The 24,000-nt window shown below is 44.6% G+C and overlaps 1 long non-coding RNA gene across 1 annotated transcript; it reads right to left on the bottom strand.

The window, feature by feature from the left end:
* Positions 1-1,006: 1,006 nt before the first annotated feature.
* LOC117507955 lies at positions 1,007-22,974 on the bottom strand. The gene is made up of 4 exons (XR_004559902.1): positions 22,964-22,974; positions 16,542-16,546; positions 9,497-9,501; positions 1,007-1,132 (listed from the first exon to the last, which is right to left on the bottom strand). It is a non-coding gene; the product is annotated as an uncharacterized LOC117507955 (long non-coding RNA).
* Between the last annotated feature and the right edge of the window lie 1,026 nt (positions 22,975-24,000).

Genomic DNA, 24,000 nt, shown 5'->3' with positions numbered 1-24,000 from the left:
ACTGCTGGTTTCTGCTTCTTTCGCCCAACTTATGTTGTGTGTGAAGGGGCCCTAAGTAACATCTCTGTGGCCAGAAAGCTCTAGTTTAATCTCATCTGTCCTTAACATACTTAAGTCTGGCTTGAAGGTGTTTCTTAGTGGAGTTTTTCTTGGTCTGCAACCTCAAAGTCCATTGCTGTCCAGGACTCTAGTGACTGCCCTCTTTGAGATTACAATTCTCAACTTGGCTCAGTCTCAAGTGTCTTGACAGTTGTACTTTGACCTTTAGACACATCTCTCATTGGTTTTCCTTCCAGAGTCTTTGAAATCTTTCACTTCCTCCCTCTGCCAGGCTTTTTCTGTATTGTGTCCTTCTCTTTGAATTTCTTTATGATGATACTTCACACTCCAGTTCTTGACACTTGGAAACGCTGTGATACTGTTCCTGCTTTGTGAGCATCAACAATTCTTTTTCTCATCTAAACTGATTTATTTTGTGGTTAACATGATGCTTTCTTAAGTGACAGCTCAAACTGTTACTGATGTTTTTACACTGTGTGTACATTTTAACTTGATTTTACAACCTTTGAGAAATACAAAGTTAAAGTACATCATTGGCCAACAGTGGTTTGTGATATGGATCAACAAAAAGGTCAGTTCTGGGTGCTGGCAACATTTTCACGGATGGACTGCCTTCTCAGAGACCGGACCGAATTTTGCTCTTCTAATTAATACAAGGTTGTAATTGTTTCTTTTATTTCTGCTACCTGTCTATCACTTCTGTTAGTTTTTAAGTTCAACAGCTACAAATTTTAGCTTACCACTTACTTCTGTGTGAATCGCAGGAGTGGTTAGCTTTTTGTTAGTGGTTAGTTTGTACTAGCTTTTGCTACAAGTTCGGATTCTCCGCTGCCGACTGTGAACTGTTTTTCAGCCTTGGACATGTCTGTTCATAATCCTCCAAAACCATGGGTGACTTCTACCTCCATTGCCAGGCTGATTCTATGACCCACAACGTTAGATTACAGACCAACTGATGTTAAGTGTATTCCTGGGGCCAGAGCACCTGACATTGCCTCTCACCTTAGGGTGCTGACATTGCACAAGAACAGTCAGCCAAAGGAACACAACACTAGATATAACCACATAGTTACTCATGTCGGTGCCAATGATATTAGGATGAAACAACCGGAGGTCACAAAAATAGACATAGAGAGGACCTGTGACCTCACCAGAAACATGTGTCTGCAGTGGTGGACACAGCAAACCAAAAAGTTAGCTTTGATAACTGCTAATCTGCTAAAAAATTTAGCGGAAGCTATAGCTAACACCTAACTTTTAATATTGACTCCAGTACACTGTCAGCAACTTACAAGCCAGTTTTGAGTTTAAGCACCTCCAACTCTTCTGAGTAGAATCAAAGGCGATCACAAACTCAACACAAACAACAAGTCAGTGCTTCTGTCTTTGTGTGCCCTGCCCCCTGCTGCAAGAAAGAGTCAACATACAATGCCCCAGACATGTGGTAGAAGGCATCAAAAGCAAAGCAGTTTTGACTTATGGTTTGATTTAAAAAACAAACTAATTCTGGACAGTTTATTGATATTAATGTCAACTCTATCATTTTTACAAAGTGAAAACATCACACATATCTTTTAGTTTTAAAGTAATGCACTAATTCTGAAGGTTTGAGCATTAACACTCACAGATGCCAAAGGGCATTATGGAAAAATGAGCCTCCTCATCACTGGTTGGTTGTTTTTGTTGTGAAGGTGTCGTAGCACGGACCTACAACAGGGGGCGCAAATGAACGGACAATGACTAAACCAAAAGGTAACAATTTAACGTTGTGACGCTACACAACGAAAAGACACAGAAAATATGCACAGTCAATTAGCACCAGGTGACGTGTGGCAGGCTCGAAGATAGGAGACCCCCCCGACGAGAGAGAAGCCGTACTCCACACGGCTTCCACCACCAACGGTCTGAAGAACACCGGAGCCGCCAAGTCCCGAGTCCCCAGGTGGCCTCTGTTCCCGGCTGTCAACCCTGGTACTGCTGGCAGAAAGCAAAAACAGGATGGGTGAGTGTGAGTCCGCACACTCAGTAATACACAGTCCAACACTGATGGGAGGGAGCACCTCCACCTCCAATCATACACTCAAGCAGCTCCTGTCAGTCACTTATCTGGAGGGAGTGGGAGGCGAAGACGTCGCGGTTCCCACAACACGCCACAGGAATAAACGGCTGCAAACAGAGATCAAAACGTGGATTAATCCAAATACTGCAGAGACGGATTACCTCAGGAATGGTAGTCGATTTCTCGGCGAGGAGGTGGAGTTGCAGTCCGGCTTTTATGGTGATGATGATAATGAACGAGTGACAGCTGGGGCAGGGGATGAATGACAGCTGTCACTTCTTCTAGGTCTGGCGCCCTCTCGTGCTTGGAGCCCGCACTCCAAGCAGGGCGCCCTCTGGTGGTGGTGGGCCAGCAGTACCTCCTCTTCAGCGGCCCACACAACAGGACCCCCCCCTCAACGGGCGCCTCCTGGCGTCCGACCAGGCTTGTCCGGATGTCTTGCGTAGAAATCGGCCAGGAGGGCCGGGTCCAGGATAAAGCTCCTCTTCACCCAGGAGCGTTCCTCAGGTCCATACCCCTCCCAGTCCACCAGATATTGGAAACCCCGGCCCTTACGACGGACATCCAGGAGCCTGCGGACTGTCCAAGCAGGCTCCCCGTCGATGAGCCGGGCAGGAGGCGGCGGTGGTCCCGGAGTACAGAGGGGCGAGGTGTGGTGTGGCTTGAGACGGGAAACATGAAAGACGGGGTGAATCCGCAGTGAAGCCGGGAGTCGAAGCTTCACTGCGGCTGGGTTGATGATCTTGAGGATCTTAAATGGTCCGATGAATCTGTCTTTCAATTTAGGGGAGGCGACAGACAGAGGGATGTCCTTGGTCGAAAGCCACACCTCCTGCCCAGGCTGGTATGTGGGGGCCGGGGAACGCCGGTGGTCCGCATGGGCCTTAGCCCTCGTCCGGGCCTTTACCAATGCAGAGCGGGCGGCCCGCCACACCCGGCGGCACCTCCTGAGGTGGGCCTGGACCGAGGGCACACCAACCTCTCCCTCCACCAACGGGGGCTGGTACCCCAAACATGCCTCAAAAGGGGAGAGGCCGGTAGCAGACGAAACTTGGCTGTTGTGGGCATACTCGATCCAGGCCAGATGGTGACTCCAGGCCGCCGGATGCGCAGAGGTGACACATCGGAGGGCTTGCTCTAACTCCTGATTAGCCCGCTCTGCCTGGCCGTTGGTCTGGGGGTGGTACCCGAACAAGAGACTTACAGTGGCCCCCAGCTCCTTACAGAAACTCTTCCACACCTGTGAAGAGAACTGGGGGCCCCGATCCGAGACGACGTCCGATGGTATCCCATGCAGCCGCATGACGTGGTGGACCAGGAGGTCTGCTGTCTCCTGGGCCGTCGGGAGCTTCGGGAGGGCCACGAAGTGGGCCGCCTTGGAGAACCGGTCCACTATCGTGAGAATCACGGTGTTGCCCTGGGACGGCGGGAGGCCCGTGACGAAGTCCAGGCCGATGTGAGACCAGGGGCGATGAGGCACTGGCAGGGGATGGAGGAGTCCCGTCGTCCTCCGGTGGTCCGCCTTACCCCTGGCGCAGATGGTACAGGCCTGGACGTAGTCCCGGACGTCGGTTTCCAGGGACGCCCACCAGAAGCGCTGCTGGACTACTGCCACGGTCCTGCGTACTCCGGGATGACAGGACAGCTTGGACCCGTGACAGAAGTCCAAGACGGCAGCTCTTGCCTCTGGTGGGACGTATAGTCTGTTCTTGGGGCCGGTCCCCGGGTCCGGGCTTCTTGTCAGGGCCTCCCGGACGGTCTTCTCCACGTCCCAGGTGAGGGTTGGCACGACAGTGGACTCGGGGATGATGGTCTCGTGGGGTTCGACAACTCCGCTTTGGCTTCTTCTTCATGCACCCGGGACAATGCATCTGGTTTTTGGTTCTTGGTCCCGGGGCGGTACGTGATCTGGAAGTCAAAGCGCCCGAAGAACAGAGACCAGTGGCTTGCCTGGGGTTCAGCCGCTTGGCGATCCGGATGTACTCCAGGTTCCGATGGTCCGTGAAAACCGTGAAGGGCAACGACGCCCCCTCCAGCAGGTGTCTCCACTCTTCAAGAGCCTCCTTCACTGCGAGGAGTTCCCGATTGCCGACGTCATAGTTCCGTTCAGCTGGGGTCAACCTGCGGGAATAAAAGGCACAAGGATGGAGAACCTTATCAGCCTCCACGCTCTGGGACAGCACGGCTCCTATCCCTGAGTCAGAGGTGTCCACTTCAACTACGTACTGGCGATCAGGATCAGGCTGCACCAGAACTGGTGCAGTCGAGAACCGGCGTTTCAACTCCTGGAACGCGGCTTCGCACAGATCCGACCAGGTGAAGGGGACTTTGGTGGAGGTCAGGGCAGTCAGGGGGCTAACTACCTGACTGTAACCTTTGATGAACATCCTATAGAAATTTGCAAAGCCGAGGAACTGCTGTAGTTTCCTACTGCTTATCGGTTGGGGCCAATCTCTCACCGCCGCAACCTTGGCCGGATCAGGGGCGACGGAGTTGGAGGAGATTATGAACCCCAAGAAGGACAAAGAAGTGCGGTGGAACTCGCACTTCTCGCCCTTCACAAACAGCCGATTCTCCAACAACCGCTGTAGGACCTGACGTACATGCTGGACATGGGTCTCAGGGTCCGGGGAGAAGATGAGTATATCGTCCAGATATATAAAGACGAACCGATGCAGGAAGTCCCGCAAGACGTCGTTTATCAAAGCTTGGAACGTCGCGGGGGCGTTGGTGAGGCCGAACGGCATGACCAGGTACTCAAAGTGACCTAACGGGGTGTTAAACGCCGTCTTCCATTCGTCTCCCTCCCGGATCCGAACCAGGTGGTACGCGTTTCTAAGATCCAATTTAGTGAAAATTTGGGCTCCATGCAGGGGCGTAAACACAGAATCCAACAGGGGCAACGGGTATCGGTTGCGAACCGTGATCTCGTTCAGCCTTCTGCAATCAATGCATGGACGGAGTCCGCCGTCTTTCTTGCCCACAAAAAAGAAACCAGCACCCATCGGGGAGGTGGAGTTTCGGATCAGCCCGGCAGCTAAGGAGTCCCGGATGTAGGTCTCCATTGATTCGCGTTCCGGACGTGAGAGGTTGTACAGCCTGCTGGACGGGTACTCAGTGCCCGGGACCAAATCGATGGCACAATCATACGGTCGGTGCGGGGGAAGAGTGAGCGCCAGATCTTTGCTGAAAACGTCAGCAAGGTCATGGTACTCTTTTGGCACCGCCGATAGATTGGGGGGGACTTTGACCTCCTCATTAGCCGTAGTGCCGGGAGGAATCGAGGATCCTAGGCACTCCCGGGGGCAGGTTTCGCTCCACTGCGTCACAACCCCAGACGGCCAATCAATCCGGGGATTGTGCTTCACCATCCATGGAAAGCCCAAAATCACTCGGGAAGTAGATGGTGTGACGTGGAACACTATCTCCTCCCTGTGATTCCCAGACACAACCAAAGTCATTGGTTGAGTCTGATGTGTTATTAATGGAAGCAGGGTGCCGTCTAGTGCTCGCACCTGCAATGGTGCCGGCAGAGCCACCAGGGGGAGCCCTACTTCCTTTGCCCATCTGCTGTCCAGCAGATTCCCTTCCGACCCTGTGTCTAATAGTGCTGGGGCATGAAGGGTTAAATCCCCATTCAGGATTGTTACTGGGATTCGTGCAGATTTGCGGGGTTTTCCCGCGTGTGTATTATGGCCCACCCTTAGCCCAGTTTCTAAGGACGGGCATTGTAGTTTGACCGTTTAGGGCAGTCCCTCTGCATGTGCTCACACGTGCTTGTGCCACCCGGCCCGGTCACGCCACCCGGCCTGCTCCCGACGATGCTCGTTTAAGCGGTTGTCTAAGCGTATAACTAAATCAATAAGCCCGTCAAAATCCCGCGGTTCCTCCTTAGCCAGTAGGTGCTCCTTAAGGACCGGTGACAGTCCATTTACAAAGGCGGCGTGGAGCGCAACGTTATTCCAGCCGGACCTCGCTGCCGCGATGCGGAAGTCGACTGCATACTCGGCTGCGCTACGGCGCCCCTGTCTCATCGACAGCAGCACGTTCGAAGCGGTCTCGCCTCTGTTGGGATGATCAAACACTTGTTTGAACTCCCGTACAAACCCAGTATAAGACGTTAGGAGCCGTGAATTCTGCTCCCAAAGCGCCGTAGCCCATGCGCGTGCCTCTCCTCAAAGCAAATTGATCACATAAGCCACCCGGCTAGCGTCTGATGAATACATGACAGGGCGCTGTGAAAAGACAAGCGAACACTGCATGAGGAAGTCCGCGCACGTCTCGACACAGCCCCCGTACGGTTCCGGAGGGCTTATGTATGCTTCAGGGGACGGTGGGGGGGTTCGTTGAACGACCAGTGGAAGGTCTGATACAGGCCCAGGACCAGCCAGAGGAGCGGCTGCAGCAGCGCCCTGCTCGTGCGCTTCCACCGTGGCGGTGAGAGCCTCCACCCTCCGATTAAGGAGGACATTCTGCTCGGCCACTAAGTCTAACCGAGCCGTGAAGGCGGTTAAGATCTGCTGCAGCTCACTCAACACGCCTCCTGCTGACGCCTGCGCTCCTGGTTCTTCCATTGGCCGTTCAAGCTCGGGTTGACGCCCCTCAGAGTCCATGACGATGGCCGAGAAATCCTGTTGTGAAGGTGTCGTAGCACGGACCCACAACAGGGGGCGCAAATGAACGGACAATGACTAAACCAAAAGGTAACAATTTAATGTTGTGACGCTACACAACGAAAAGACACAGAAAATATGCACAGTCAATTAGCACCAGGTGACGTGTGGCAGGCTCGAAGATAGGAGACCCCCCCCGACGAGAGAGAAGCCGTACTCCACACGGCTTCCACCACCAACGGTCTGAAGAACACCGGAGCCGCCAAGTCCCGAGTCCCCAGGTGGCCTCTGTTCCCGGCTGTCGACCCTGGTACTGCTGGCAGAAAGCAAAAACAGGATGTGTGAGTGTGAGTCCGCACACTCAGTAATACACAGTCCAACACTGATGGGAGGGAGCACCTCCACCTCCAATCATACACTCAAGCAGCTCCTGTCAGTCACTTATCTGGAGGGAGTGGGAGGCGAAGACGTCGCGGTTCCCACAACACGCCACTCCAACAAAACTGTCCCACAGGAATAAACGGCTGCAAACAGAGATCAAAACGTGGATTAATCCAAATACTGCAGAGACGGATTACCTCAGGAATGGTAGTCGATTTCTCGGCGAGGAGGTGGAGTTGCAGTCCGGCTTTTATGGTGGTGATGATGATGAACGAGTGACAGCTGGGGCAGGGGATGAATGACAGCTGTCACTTCTTCTAGGTCTGGCGCCCTCTCGTGCTTGGAGCCCGCACTCCAAGCAGGGCGCCCTCTGGTGGTGGTGGGCCAGCAGTACCTCCTCTTCAGCGGCCCACACAACAGTTTTATTTATTTGTAAAAAAAAAAAAAAAAAAAAACACGTTACTGTAACTTGTGTGTTGGTTTTTGCAAAAAAAGTCATTTGCAAAACTGAAAATTCTGTTTGTTAAGCATGATTCAGGGCAACAAATAGCGACTGTGTGATATTTGGGTGCTATTCACAATGCCATCCAGTAGATGGCGGTGTTCTATGGATTTTGCCTCAAAATGTGTGGTTCTTCTACCTGTGCACTTGCATGGGTAGAAGAATCACATCGGTTCAATCACACCGGCTGCAGTCTTTTTGACTGAACTGGTTTCATGGAAATGTTTAATGATTCATTCACTTAATGTTAAAATATAAAAGGAAATAGCTTTTTCAAAGAATAAAATAGTTGCTGTTTAAAAAGCCTTTGCAGCAGCAGCAAGTGTGAGTGTTTAACCAGATGAAGGTCTCTTCTGCAGCTTCGATCTCTTGGTGGATATTTTGGAGACACTTTACTCAGATTTTGAATAGCAGAGATCTTCTTCCTTCTGGACTTCAAGTTTTGATGTTCAGCTGCATCACTGGAAGATTTTGAAGTGCATCTGTAATTACAAGATTCTCTGCACAGCAAATGTTGAAATTTCCTGATGTGGGACAGTCAATAAATATATTTCTGAAAAAAAAAAAAAAAAAAAAAAAAAAATATATATATATATATATATATATATATATATATATATATATATATATATATATATATATATATATAAACACGAAACAGTTAAAAAACTGAAAAAAGTTTTCAATTCTTGCAAAATCTCAGAGAGGTGACAGCACAGTGAGAAGTCAACAACATGGTGAACTGCTACAAGAGGCTCAGATAACATTGCAATTTAACCGTTGTACAGTACACGGACAATAACATCAACATCACAAGGTAAAACTCTTTGTCTATTGTGCCTAAAAATGCTGTCTTCACTCCCTGCTTCTTGTCCTTTAGAACACTGTTTGTGCTGTTTGTTCCAGAGTAATATACATAAGATGTCAGAAATTCAGGTTGGGTTTATGAAGTTTCACATGGGTTGAAGATAGCAGACATGGAACATTTGGAATATTTGTTTTAGCAAGTGTTCAGGGGTCTCATGCATACAGTCTCTTATAAATGTTATGAAATGCATATAAATTTCAATTTTGGTAGTATAATGTTCACAAGGTAAAAATTTGTGGATCACGATGTGTTACAATGTGGCAGCTTTTTTTGAATGTTCAAATTTTTTCAGATTTCACATTCTGAAATGCCATTATTAAAACAGACTGCACACTATAGAATGCCCTGAGTGGGTATCTGATTTTTTGTTGAGCACAACAGTGCTAGTATATCTATAGATCACTGTCTAAATCACAGAATGCAAATCCATTTGGAGCAGATCCAAGTCTTTGACATGATCTTATTGAGCAAATTTACTCATCACAAAGCAGGGAGCAGTGTGCAAAGGGTTGGATTCATCCAGTTGTTTATTAATGCAACTATTGTCGGTACATCATGAAATTAATCATCCATCCACCCATTTCCCAATCCCGTTTATTCTAGTTAACGGTCACAAAAACGGTACAAAAATATTACTTTTTGTACAGTATGACCCCTTTAATAATTATCTTATTGGATCCAAGGCTATTTAATTTTAAATCTGTCCATTGAACATTAACACCTGGATGAAAACGTGATGAATCATGTGGTTTTAGACTGAAGCATGTATGAGTTCCGTGTGGCTGTTACTTATTGATTGTTAAAGTCAAATCAGTGTTTTGTGCATAAAAGTTAGGTAAACGCACAAAGCTCTCACATGTGAGATATAATAATGAAAGTAATTAAAGCAACTTACTTTGATATGAAAAGCAATGAACAATATTTTACCTACATGTGTTGCTGAGCAGCTTTTATTCCTCACATCAGAGAACAACATAAAGATCATTGCGCTGTAGATGTACTGATAGGGTCACTTTTCCTTTTCCTTGGCGCTAATTAAAAAAAACTTGTGGTCTGGTTCTGTTGTTTAAACCATGCAGAAAGGCACTGACATCCAAACCACTTGTCACTATAAAAAACACTGTTTATTTACAGACCAAGTAAGGAACGAAAAGGATCAAACAGATCAAAAACATCAAAGTGTAATTAATTGAGATTTAAAAAATTAACTGTACTTAGTTATTCTAAATTAACTCATTATTTTGACAGGCATAGTTATTTGAATTGGTTATTTACTTTTTCTGTGTGTGTGTTGCTTCAGTTTCATATTTCTAATATGCAGTGATGGGCACAGTTCAGATAATCCGATAGCAGATAATTATCCAAGCTAATGTTTTTGCTATCGAATTAGCTTTTCAGATAAGTTTTAAAACCATCATCGGACCAATTATCTTACGATAAATTTAGTTCCGATAACTTTCAGTCCGATAACATTTTCTTTGCTGGTAAAGTTTAATGGTCAAAAACATTTCTAACCCTAAAATCAAACATTTTAGTCCGTTTGTTGTGTGTTTCTAGCCGCAGAGCAGACTGGCTGCCTGTAGCTTGCTGATGACGTCATCATTAAGTGCAAAACGTGTTTGGCTGGTCGACGCAGGGAGCATTGTGGGTAGTGTAGTTTAGGTTCACTTCACACATTACAGTGACTTGTCCACTTGACACAAAAACAAAACAGACTAATTTTAACATTATTTTATTTCTTTGTGGCTGTAATTTAATTGCCAAGACTCGGTGGGGGAGAGGAGCTCTCATGGCATACCTGTGTGTACAGAGGGAGGGACTTTTCTTCACGTTTAGACATTGTTTTGAATTTAAAACGTGGATTATTTATTCAGATGAATCCCACTGAAACTAACAGGTAAGAATTTATATTCACTACATGTATTTTACTTTGCCAATCAATGCATTAATGGATGTATTTCGGTTGTTTAAGCCGCAGGGTTCAAAGCATACGATAAAAGCAGCAGCTTTTAGCTTGTAAATGACGGTGTATCTAATACCAAGATAAACTGTGACTTCTAATACTGTGTGTTACTGCTTTTGAAAGATGATGACAGTGTTTGGGGTTTTATTTTTTTATTTATTCATTTTTCGTGTGTTCTTTGTGTTTGTGATCTTAGAATTTACCCAGCAGCCCCTGCAGTGCTTAAAGTGAAACTGGTTCATCACAAGCTGACAATTTAATCTGATGTGGCTGCATCCAAATCAATACTAATAGTTACAGCTTCTGGGGGGGGGGGTCCACCCCACAGACCCCCAAATTACAGCCCTCTTAACTCCCTGCCACTTTAAGCATTTTCTTTAATGAAGATGTAAACTAATATTCAAAGTTTTCAGCTAGTTGACAGTACGGCTGTACAATATGGCCAAATTATCGTATCTCTATTTTCATATCAGTATGATATACGATATTACTATGATTTCACACAAAGTGAAGCAACAGTGAAAATTAAACATTCTTAGACAAAATGGTAATAATACCACATTCATTTTGCAGTCATCGTAAGGTTAGGATACTGTGCCCTCCAAAAATATTGGAACACGTAGAATTTCACACATTTTAATTTGTTTATGCCATTTCAAATACAAGAAATACTAAAAATATAAAGAATAAAAATTTGTAGAATTATCTTGCTCAAACTCAACCTGAAAGCAAACCTCTAAAACTTGATAATACCTGTAAATAATAATCAGTTTTATTGCCCGTTTTCTTCAGACAAGTCAGGGGATGGAAACAAACATTTCCAAGTCACTGAATATGTCTTGGACTTTATTTACATCAACTATGAAGAAATACAAAAGTTTCTGTCACCAAAACATCAAATCTAGGTTTGCATCTCAGATGTACTTTCTGGCAAATTGTAGCTGAATGTTCAGGTCTTCTTTTTAAGAAAATCCTCCTCTACACCACTTCATCAGGATGCTGGATTTTATATTTTTAATTAATTTATGTCGTTGTTGACATTTGCTTTCAGTTTGAGTTTAAGGAACATAACTTTAGATTTATTTATTTATTTGTATTTGAAATGGCATAAACAAATACAAATGTGTGAAATGCCAAGTGCTCCAATACTTGAGTACATTTGAGAAACACTCCGTGGCATGTGTATTTTTAAGTGAAATGCATCATCCTGGTGTCACTCAGAGAGCAAAATTAAGAGGTTATTTAAGTCATTCAGACAGCAAAATTAAGAGGTCATTGAATCAACAGCTGCCTGTTCATTTAAGAGACAAACCCTATATATAAGGCAACCTGAATTATAGGAGAAATGCCGATTTTAACAATCTGGACCTCATTTCTGGCATAAAATATGGTCGTTTACACACCAATATAACTTTGGTGTCATTATTAGTCCACAGTTCAAATGACGTGTTCAGTTCAAATCTGAGGCAAACATGTTTTCTTCTTCTCCTAAGGTGAATTAGAACTTTTTTTGTGGTACACAGCACCAACTACTGGACATGAGTTGCCTAGCAGTGAATGTGACTCTCTAATTTCAAAATGCAGCTCTTTTCAACCAGATGTGTGGTGCCGTGACATGTCAATCATCTGTGTCCAATCAGATTTCAGGGGAGTCCAGTTCAACCCTGGCCTCCGCTCTAGCTCCACCCATGCCAGGAAGTGTTCATCTTTTGACTTTTGCTGTTTCACTGTGGACTCGAAATTTGGCACTTCCTGTTTCAGTATGAACTTGCCACTGAGTTCCTGCAAGATTCCACGGGATCTTGTCTGTCAATCCAGGAAGTGTTTGACATTTCCTGTTTCACTGTGGACTCAAAATTTGGCACTTCACTATCATAGAGCAAGCTTTGTGCCACTGCACAGTGCTTCAATTGTATTATATATTATTTGCTGTGTGTAGTGTGTACATGTGTGATGAGCCTATTTATGTGAGGAACATCTGATAATTCCACAAACAAGATGTTTGACCTGCTACTAAGTGGATTAAAGTGGAAATGCTTTCTTTTGATGGATGATGGGAGTGCCACCTTTATACTTGACTACACTTCATTTTTAGACCAACATGGCAAAGGGTCTGCAGATGAGTGTAAGTTCATTTGAAAATAAGAAAACAATGCATTTGTGTTTAGTTGTGTACCACCGTGTGCGTTTTGCACAATAGGTGCCTTTGGGTCATGTAGACTCCTGTATCATTTTGTCCACCACAGTTTTACTTAGCTTTTACTACTTACTGTCACTTGACAGAAGCATGGTGGTCTTCATGAAGTTCATCCATTCACCCATTCAGTGGGCTGTCCCAGATTGGTACACACTAGCCTTTCATCTAGCATGTCACCCAACCTCGGCATCATCTATTGTGTCGCCCAACCTCAGCATCCTTTCTGTTGGTTTCCAAGGTCTTGACACCATTAGAAAATTACATGCTTAGGGCCCTGTCCCACTGGGGAGAGGATTAATTGCGCATGAACTGAGTATACAAATTGCGGGCGTTCATTGTCGTCTGCAACAAAAATGGCCAAAAATAACAAATGTCCCAGTATGAATTACGGAGTTTATCACAGCAGTATTACGGGTTTATTATGAATGCATCGCGCACGTGTTGCGCGTGCACGGCATCTGCATTGCGGTCATAAAAGAAGCGCACTCGCTCCTTTCAGCATCACTATTCACACCAACAATACAGCCTCTGGCTTTTTTTTTTGCTGGACTTGGACAAGTTGATCACAGAGTGTTGTCATGCAAGGGTGAACTGTTCATGAGTTTGGGGAGCGGGAGGGGTGTGAGACGGTGTTTTTTTTTTTTTTTTTTTTTTTGAGAGTGTCACAGAAAACACACCAGCGTGAGTTGTGGCTAAAACAGCACCTCTTCCTGGATTACAGCAGCTATTACGTCTTTATGGATTTACACAGCCGGACCGGCACTGACTGGCAGGTATGTCGCTTTCTGCCACATATATAGTACTTTGGGTTTACGTGACGTGTTTGTTATGCATTCAGAGATTGTCCGCAAATCAGCTGCAAAGCAGCTGTAATAAAAACTCTTTATTTGTGGCCAATTTGTATGCATTCGCTATAACATATTTTAGTTTGTGATGTGGACATGATGGGCACGCAATATATATATATATCTGTTTTACACACTGTCCCAGTACGAAGCCAAGCCGCAAATCCCTGTCAGTTGAAGATATCAGTGGTTAACGGCAGATATAAAGCACATAGAGTGAGTATGTATTGTGTATGAATATATGTGTGAATGTATATATGGAGTATGTAAGGCGGATGTCATTCACATTCAGATTTTTGAACAGCTCAAAAATCCAGGTTGTGGATATGCGTGCCTCTGCGGATGATCACGGGCATGTTCAGATAACGGCCGACTCATACAGGCATGTTACACGGATATTGCGGATGTTTGGCGAATATGGGCCCATTTTGTTCCGCAATCCATATGCAAATCCTCCTAAACGCCAGTGGGAAGGGCCCTTAGCTGACTAAAGAGAAGCTGTTTAGGACCTCGACAGAGAGAGCATTAGTTAAGAACCTGGCATTGTCACGGCTTGCGACTGAGCATAAGTATCTTTAATGAAATTTCTACAATTGTTTCACTTTATATCAGTACATATACGAGGTCTGTCAATAAAGTATAGGTCCTTTTTATTTTTTTCAAAAACTATATGGATTTCATTCATATGTTTTTATGTCAGACATTCTTGAACCCTCGTGCGCATGCGTGAGTTTTTCCACGCCTGTCGATGACGTCATTCGCCTGTGAGCCTGTGGGAGGAGTCATCCAGCCCCTCGTCGGAATTCCTTTGTCTGAGAAGTTGCTGAGAGACTGGCGCTTTGTTTGATCAAAATTTTTTCTAAACCTGTGAGACACATCGAAGTGGACACGGTTCGAAAAATTAAGCTGGTTTTCAGTGAAAATTTTAACGGCTGATGAGAGATTTTGAGGTGATACTGTTGCTTTAAGGACTTCCCACGGTGCGAGACGTCGTGCAGTGCTCTCAGGCGCCGTCGTCGGCATGTTTCAAGCTGAAAACCTCCACATTTCAGGCTCTATTGATCCAGGACGTCGTGAGAGAACAGAGAAGTTTCAGAAGAAGTCGGTTTCAGCATTTTATCTTGATATTCCACTGTTAAAGGAGATTTTTTTAATGAAAGATGTGCGGCCGGATTGCAGCGTCGGCTCGCAGCCGCCGCGACGCTCCGCCACAGGAAAAACACCTCTGTTGGAAGCCTTAAGGACAAGTTGGAACATGTCCTGCTTTTAAACAATTTCTCATATACTCACTCCACTGAAAGCCATCAAAAGCCGCCTGGATTTTACAAATGGTTATCAACACGGAGGTGTTTTTCCTGTGGCGCCGCATCGCGTCGGCTGCGTCCCGACGCGCGGACCCGTCCGCACGTCTTTCATTAAAAAAATCTCCTTTAACAGTGGAATATCCGGATAAAATGCTGAAACCGACTTCTTCTGAAACTTCTCTGTTCTCTCACGACGTCCTGGATCAATAGAACCTCAAATGTGGAGGTTTTCAGCTTGAAACAGGCTGACGACGGTGCCTGAGAGCGCTGCGCGACGTCTCGCACCGTGGGAAGTCCTTAAAGTGACAGTATCACCTCAAAATCTCTCATCAGCCGTTAAAATTTTCACTGAAAACCAGCTTAATTTTTCGAACCGTGTCCACTTCGATGTGTCTCACAGGTTTAGAAAAGTTTGATCAAACAAAGCGCCAGTCTCTCAGCAACTTCTCAGACAAAGGAATTCCGACGAGGGGCTGGACGACTCCTCCCACAAGGAGTGCTCACAGGCGAATGACGTCACAGACAGGCGTGGAAAAACTCACGCATGCGCACGAGGGTTCAAGCATGTCTGACGTAAAAACATATGAATGAAATCCATATAGTTTTTGAAAAAAATAAAAAGGACCTATACTTTATTGACAGCCCTCGTAGTCCATGCTTCAGTGCCATTTGCCCTATTGAGATATCCCATAATCCCTTGCATGCCAGAGAGTCACTGCAGTCCAGTGGTGCAAAAAATTAACTTCGATAACAGATAATCAGATAACTGAAAAAATAAACTGATAAACCACCCAAAAACGTATCAGAAGTTACAGATAATCAATAAATTCCAGTATTGTCTCTGGTACACTTGCAACTACTAACCAGCTGATTTTGAGTTTTAACACCATGATCACTTCTGGTAGCATCAAAAGCAACAACAGACCCAAACAATGAGTCAGCATTTCTATCTTTGAACATCTTCCTCCCTGCTGGAAGCTCCTGTTTATTACATGGCTTCCAGCACAGAAACAAGCTGAGAGGAGCCACAAAGCTCAACTCTCGACTCAATCACAATGCTGTCGTCAGGCGGAGGTCTTGGAAAATAAAGCAATGCTGAGTTATGGTTTGGTGTATAAATAAAATGAATACTGATAGGATAACTCCATTAATGTCAATTCTGTCATTTGTACAAAGTTAAAATATAACATATATCTTTTAATGTTGAATAATGCACTAATTCTGAAGTTTTGTAACAAACACAGACAGATCACAAAGGATTCTGGGTAAAATGTGCCTCCGCTAACACTCATTGGTTGAGTCATTCATTATGTAAGCCAACACGTTAATGTGAGGTGTGTCGTGTGTTGGTGTTTACAGATGAATGTGCTTTTATTTGTAAATCAGGCATTCCGAGAAATTGTGCATGAGCTGGACATGCCCCAACATGTCCTGTGAGGCTTCATCACGGCGTTGCTTTGCGCCATGCAGCTCCGTCGCGACGCGCGGAATTCCTCCGCATGTCTGTCTCAATGTGCCGAAAAAGTGCTCATGTCCACGTCTTCCGCAATTCCTGTGCTAGTCAGAGGACGTCCCGGATAAAACACAGCGTCCAGTTTAGAAATGAACAGCACATTCCACTGTTACAGGAGTTTTTGTCATGGAAAGAGGAGCGGAGGAATTCCGCGTGTCGCGGTGGAGCCGTATGGCGCAAAGCAACGCCGTGATGAAGCCTCACAGGACATGTTGGTGCATGTCCAGCTCATGCACAATTTCTCGGATAGTCACACGACTAAAAAGCCACCAACAGCTGTCTGAAATCCATCTCAAAGCCGTCCTGTGAGACCAACATGGAGGTGGTTTTGTCCCGCGTCATGAGCAGCACGGTGATGCATCCCTCCACTTCTCTTTCCATGACAAAAACTCCTGTAACAGTGGAATGTGCCGAAAAAGTGCTGATGTCCACGCCTTATGCCTTTTTTGTGGAAGTCAGACGACGTCCCGGATCAACAAAGCCTTCACGTTGGAAATTATCTGGTTGTTTCAGCGGGGTGTCAGCCTGTCGATCGGCGCTCGGAGTGCGCCGCGCTCTCAGATGCTGTGGGCAGTCTTTAAACCGGCTGGAGCACTCCTTAATCTGTGTAATCCCCATGAAATTGTCCCTGAAAGCCATCTGAATTTTCCGAATGGTGTCCACCTGGAGGTCTCTCACAGTTTCTGGAAAAAATTGATGCAGCAAAGCTCCAAATCGTTCAGACATTTATTCGCAATAAAAATCTGACGAGAGGGGTGGACCACTGCTCACACAAAGCCTGCTCACAGGCGAATGACGCAACAGACAGGCGTGAAAAAACTCACGCATGCGCACGAAGGTTCAAGCTTAGCTGATGCAATCACACGTGATTCAAATCCATATAGTTTTTGCAAAAAATGAAAAAGGTCCGATACTTTTGTAACAGACCTCGTACAATGTGTGTGAGAACATAAATCGTGCGCTCTGAACTTTTACACCGTGCGGTTCTGTCGTACAGTTTGAGCTGTAACCAAGTACAGTGATTGAAAATATCAGCCCAGCTTCAGGGCCAATACTGCCATGAACACTATTGTCCAGTAGATGGCAGTAGAGACCTTGAAAACTTGCCAAAACAAAATTCCAAATAATCTGTGTCTGCTACATTTAAGATGCGTGGAATTTAATAAACGCAGACACAATAATGTCTATAAACCCAGAGAATATATTCACAAGAGTTTTAGGCACTAGAGTTTAATGCTGTTGTCTGTGGAGCCTGACCAGAGTGTCTAAAATGCATTTCTCATGTCGTGAACGTACTGAGATTACCCTATCATACCCATAATGCACTGGGCACAGCATGGCCACACTAAAACCTTAAAAATTAGCGCATTACTTTAAAACTAAAACATATATCTGATATGTTCACTTTATAAAACTTCAGACGTGACGTTAATTTAAATAACTTGTCCGAAATTAGATTTGAACCATAAGTTAAAAATGTATGCCTCTGGATGACTTGGGTGATATTGCTCACGAGTTTTTTTTTTTTTGTGTGTGACTAGTTCTTCTTTGCCTGTAGAGGATAGAGCAGTTTCTTGTAGAAGCAGCGCTCTTCTGTTTGCAGAGGGTAGATCTACACATCTGCTACGAAACATTTAACAGGTAGGTGTTGTGTGGGCCGCTGAAGAGGAGGTACTGCTGGCCCACCACCACCAGATGGCGCCCTGCTTGGAGTGCGGGCTTCAAGCACGAGAGGGCGCCAGAGCCTCAGCACCAGCTGTCACTCACTCATCTCATCACCATCACCATAAAGGCCGGACTGCAACTCCACCACCTCGCTGAGAAATCAACTACCATTCAGGTAACTTTCTCTGCTGACTCAAAACATTGAGTAATAATCTGTACTTCTTTGCAGCCGTTTTCCTGGTGTGTCCTTATCTGTGGGATTGGCGTTTGGTGTGATCTGCGACGGCTTCGCCTCACACCCCAAACCAGATAAGTGGTGAAACAGGAGCTGCACGAGTGTGTGATTGGAAGTGGAGGTGCTCCCTCCTAACTAAACACTGACTGTGGGATTACTGAGTGTGCGAACTCACACTCATCAGGACTGTCTCTGTTTTCTGCCAGCAGTACCGGGTCTGACTGCTGAAGACAGCGGCCACCTGGGGCGCAGGGCTTGGCGGCTCCGGTGTTCTTCAGCTCCGTTGGTGGTGGAAGCTGTGTGGGGATCCGGCTCTTCTCTCGCCAGGCGTCTTCTATCGTCGAGCCTGCCCACACGTCACCTGGTGTATGATTGACAGTCCACCATATTGTTATTGTCTGTACGTCGTTGTGCGATTCACAACATTAAATTACTTTTGGCTTATCCATTGTCCGTTCATTACCGCCCCCTGTTGTGGGTCCGTGTCACGACACTTTCACAACAGTAGGTGCTCACCTGATTTAAAGTTTTATAAATGTTTGTAGGTGTTCAGCTTTGTGTACTACGTTATCGGTCTAAAAATTATCGGACAAAAATTTAGCGCAAGATAATTAGTCTGATAATGGTTTTTAAAGTTATCTAAAAAGATAATCCGATAATGAAAACATTATCTTCGATAATTATCGGTTATCAGATTATCTGAACTGTGCCCACCACTGCTGCAGTCTAAACAACATGGAGAAACCACATGACAACAATTGCAAATGAATATTATATGACAAAAATGCAAATTTTGTAAGTCTTTTATAATATTTATAAGAGACTGCATGCATGAGACCCTGAAAAATTGCTAAAACAAATATTCCAAATATTCCACTTCTGCAACGTTTAACCTGCGTGGATCTTCATGAATGCAAACCGAATTTCAGACATCTTATATATATTACTCTGGAACAAACAGGACAAAGAGTGTTTTTATATGATTGAAAAAACACGCTTACCTAGCCTGTCAAAAGCTGGTGCTGCACCACTGATCCTGTTTACAGGTACCTGCAAAGGTACCTGTAATCCTGTGATGTAGAGCAAACTGTATATTTTTACTATAATGCTGAATAAACTCAAATTCTCTTAAGTTTGGTTTGATTTTTAAGACAGTTAGAAAAATCGAATGAAAAGCAAACACACTGTATTTGTGCTGAGGTTCAAGCCAACAGCAGCAGAGAAAGTGTCTTTTTTTGATATATATAAAGAGGCGTCTCCCCTCTTACCCCCGCACTCCTTCTCTTTACCACTCGTCTGTCTGTGTGATCTGTTCAAGCCATAATAAAGGATGCAATCATACATATTCATGATAGAATTCTAGTAATTAGTAACCCCCCATGCACACCTGCACACACACATACGCACACACACATGCACACACATGCTTCATGCATATGTATGTCCTTGGCAAACAAAGGCAGAGGCAGCACGGGGCATTCTCTATTAACACGCACATTTGCGTGTGATGGCACAGATAGCAGCTCTGCCACTCATGCACACATGCTCATGTGGAAATACACTTATGTGTACTTACACACACCCTAAGAGATGGCATGGCTGAGATGGGATGGGTTTCCTTTTCTCATCAATACAGAACCTATAATTTGCACCGGGTTGAAAAACAGCCTGAAAGACTCAGATCAGCACTCACTCATTGTCTGATACACATGCACACTGACAAGCCTGCATCACTATTGCATCACATTTAACAGAAGACAGTGAGGCATATTTAAGAATCCAAACCCTGGTGGGATGATGCTTCCTTAGCTTCCATCTCTCCGCAAACACTCCGAGGCACACACTGCCTGAATGTTATCTCTCACCGAACAAAAACAGCTGAAATGCAGCTGAGAATTGAAACAGTCAATGTAAAACGATTGCATCATGTGAAGTGTGTCTCCTTGCTTTGAACCTAAAAGGTCGGTGGGTTTAGGTTTTGTGGAACAGGGTTTTATGCCATCTGACATTCTGAGCCTTGGAGCAGAGTGAGCCTGAATTAGATGATGCACAGAAGAGGCAGAGAGGTGAAGTGATGAATGAGTTATAGGTGACAGCACGCTCAGAGACAGTGAAGATTTAAAGAAGCGAGACAAAGGATAAGGGCTGGGAGTGTTCGTTAATGATTTATTAAACTTTTGGACTCAAAAAGTCACTTTTGTTAGAGTATTTCTTAAAATGTTGACTCAGTTAACAGAGTGCAAAAAGACTTGCACGTAATGTTACATATCCCTAAATCCCATGTCTTTACAAAATTCCAGAAAGATTAATCAGAGTGTCTCTGCAAAACTTTCTGAAAACTAGAATGTGTTGCCAAGAATAAAATCTGAAGTAAAAAACAACTTCAAATGTCACAGTGTAATTTTGAATCAGGGGCGGCTCCATGAGTTTGTAGATTGGGTGGTCAGGGTGGCTGATGTCAGAGATTGGTATTATTATTATTATTAGTAGTAGTAGTAGTAGTAGTAGTAGTAGTAGTCATAGTTGAAGTAGTATTTTGATTAGTCAAAACACTTCTTACCTGCTTTTCACAAAACTTGATGAAAATGCTGATATTTTCTTGAATTGCAAAACATTGTTTGAAGCAGAGAGCCAAAGTAGGCCACACCTGAAATATGACACACAGGAGAGAAATGGATCAGAGTGGGACCATATGTACACTGTCAGTGTTAATTTAACACTGGTGATTTTACAGTCTATCCACCCAAGGAACGGAATTTATGACCTTTCCCAGTGTGGGATTAAACTTTTCTGGTTACAAATTGTTGGGATAGTCCTTCAGTCAAGTGGCAGTGGCAGGTCCTGATCTTGCTCCTGCTTGCTTGCAGCAAAGACATGGCAATGTGGTAAGTAGCAGCTTCAGTGCCTTGTGGGAAGTTGTGGAGAATTGTGAGGTGAATAGCCCCTTTGTCACTGAACCTGACCCAAGCATGGTTCTCCATATTGAACAAATCTGTGAACTCGCATAACATTCCAATCAGGTTCGAAGAAATCTGTGACTATACCTCACTCAGTCGTTCATCTTCAACCGCTTACTCCAATTAAGCGTCACGGGGGGCTGGAGCCCATCCCAGCAGTCATAACGCATGAGGCGAGGCACATCCTGGACAAGACACCAGTCCGTCACAGGGCCACATATAGACAAACAAACACATTCACACCGGCACGGACACCTACGGAGAATTAATAGTTTTCAATTCACCTAATCTGCTTGTCTTTGGATGTGGGAGGAAGCTGGAGCACCCGGAGGGAACCCACGCAAACACAGAAAGAACATGAAAACTCCACACAGAAAGGCAACAGGTGGGAATCGATTCCATGAGGCAACAGTGCTAACCACTAGTCCACTGTGCTACCAGTGACTAGACCTCTCCCTGAAAAATCCCTGTCCACAGGTGCACCATAATTCTATGTTTGTGGCATTGATATCCATCTTCATGAAATGTTTGGAGGATCACAGTGTCATGGCTTAGGAAAGAGGTAGATGCCGTTTTTAAGATCCCTTTCAGTTTTCTTCCAAGCAGGAACAGTGAATGCTATTCAAAGTCTCACACACCTGGCCATTAAACATCTGGAGGACCCTAAGGCTAATGCCCGGTTCACATAGTAAGATTTTAAAATTGTCGGTAGGTATTCAATACCTGAGAGACCACACATATGGAGCTAAAAAAAAAAAATCACAGATCTAACAGTTTTGGTTGTACAGTGTGTTGTGTGCAGCCACAAGGTAAAGACAACACACCACACACCAACAGATTTCACACACGAATATTCCCAGGTCAGATGGGAAACCTCGCTAAATCTCTCGAGATGAAATGTGATTTTGGAGTAAAAAAACAAGGTGGATGAGAAAGAAGTAATGGTAATAGTATGTGGACTAGTTCTAGAAACAAAAAGAAAATGAAAAGAAAAAGAAAAAGAAAAGGTGTTGGTTAAATGAGTGGGACAGCACGAGTACTGAACTTTCTGGTGCGTCGTGACAGCTGTTTTGCTTTTGGATTTCCCTGTTTCTGTCACCTCGCTTTCTGATTGGCTACACATCACATTCAGCAGGCCGGCGGGTCGCCTCGGCTGGTGCCTAGCAGCTGACTTAGAACTGGTGCGGACCAGGGGAATCCGACTGTTTAATTAATACCCTCACACACTGGGATATCGGCCCAAGACAATCCAACATGTTGAATATCCACGATTTGAGGTCTGAGCTTCCAAACAGACTAGAGCGCTCTTAACATACCACATACGGCAGGAATATCTGATAAGATTATCTTTAAACCATCACGACAGTCGGGGCATCCTGAAGATTGTCAGAAGGGGACGACTGGGTCTGAAATCAGCATAATTATCTTGCCGTGTGAACCAGGCATAACATACACTCACTGCTTGTTTTAGTTCAACCTTAAACATGCTGTGGCCTCACATCTTCATTAAGAAACTGAAAGACATAAGTCCTTTTAATTCTACAATAGTAGTTCTCCTCCTTAATCATTCACATTCAGCCAGTCATGGTCAACAATGCCCTCTCAGAACATAGGTCAATTAGTACGGGTGCCTTTCATGTGTAATCTTTGCAAAAACCAACCCTGACAATACAGCTCCCCTTGGCTTAATGCAAAGAGATACAGCAGTCAGCTTACCACTCTGAAATAAGAGTGATTTGTGCTAAGTTGTGACACTAGTCATCTTGTTCTGAGTTTGAAGAAGACATAGGAAATGTTGGACCCAAAGATATTGGGTGATCAAAAGCCAGTGTTTATCCACAATGTGTCCATCACTCAGGTCTGCTCTTGTAAGGGTTGGGGTTAACTCACCTACGTGCATGTCACATTTGAACGAAATCAGATTGAAAATCTAATTCCTTGACCTTTGCAAAATTAATTGTGTAAGAAAATTTTGGGGTCAGCCTTCACTGACATACCAAGTTTGGTAGAAATCAGCAAAAGGACCCGGGAGGAGTAGCAAACAGATAAGCAAAGGACCTTGGCTTCAGTGACTGACCATTAGCAAAATGTAATCTTTCTGAAGACTTTTAGAAAGATTACATCAAGATTTAGAAAGAAAAAGACTTTTTTTAACAGACCGATCACAGAGAGTCAGAGTAAATGGGTGCATGTCAGACACCCTTTTGTCCTCAACAGGATCTCCTCAGGGCTGTGTCCTTTCACCACTTCTGTACATATTGTACACTAATGATTGTCAAAGCCACCACGAAAATCGTTTTATTTTGAAATTTGCAGACGATAGTGTCATTGTTAGTCTCTTACATAATCATGAGAATAATCACGGCCCGGTGGTGGAAGATTTTGTAAAGTGGTGTGATAAGTCATATTTACAACTAAACGTGGCTAAAACAAAAGATATGTCTGTGGACTTCTGACGTCAGCTCACACCAGCTCAGGCTACCTTCATTAAGGGCCAGCAGGTGGAGTCTGTGGAAACTTACAAGTATCTGGGGACTATAATTGATCACAAGCTAAACTTTAATGTTAATACTGACATGTTGTGTAAAAAGGGTCAACAATATTTGTTCTGTCTTCGTAAATTGTCTTATTTTCAAGTGGATAAGACTATTATGATTCTTTTTTACAAATCTTGTATTGAGTCTGTTTTAACCTTTTCTATGTTGTGCTGGTATGGGAATCTCAGTCTTAAGGCTAAAAATTCACTGGTTAAAATAGTGGAAAGGTACTGGGAGTACCACAGAGTACGTTGTCTGACCTATACCACAGACAAGTAAAGAGGAAAGCATTGAGTATATT

The sequence above is a fragment of the Thalassophryne amazonica genome, chromosome 3 (genome assembly GCF_902500255.1).
Source record: "Thalassophryne amazonica chromosome 3, fThaAma1.1, whole genome shotgun sequence".
In the NCBI taxonomy this organism is placed as follows: domain Eukaryota; kingdom Metazoa; phylum Chordata; class Actinopteri; order Batrachoidiformes; family Batrachoididae; genus Thalassophryne; species Thalassophryne amazonica.
The sequence above is the reverse complement of the archived record's forward strand: the minus strand, read 5'-3'. Positions and strand labels throughout refer to the sequence as shown.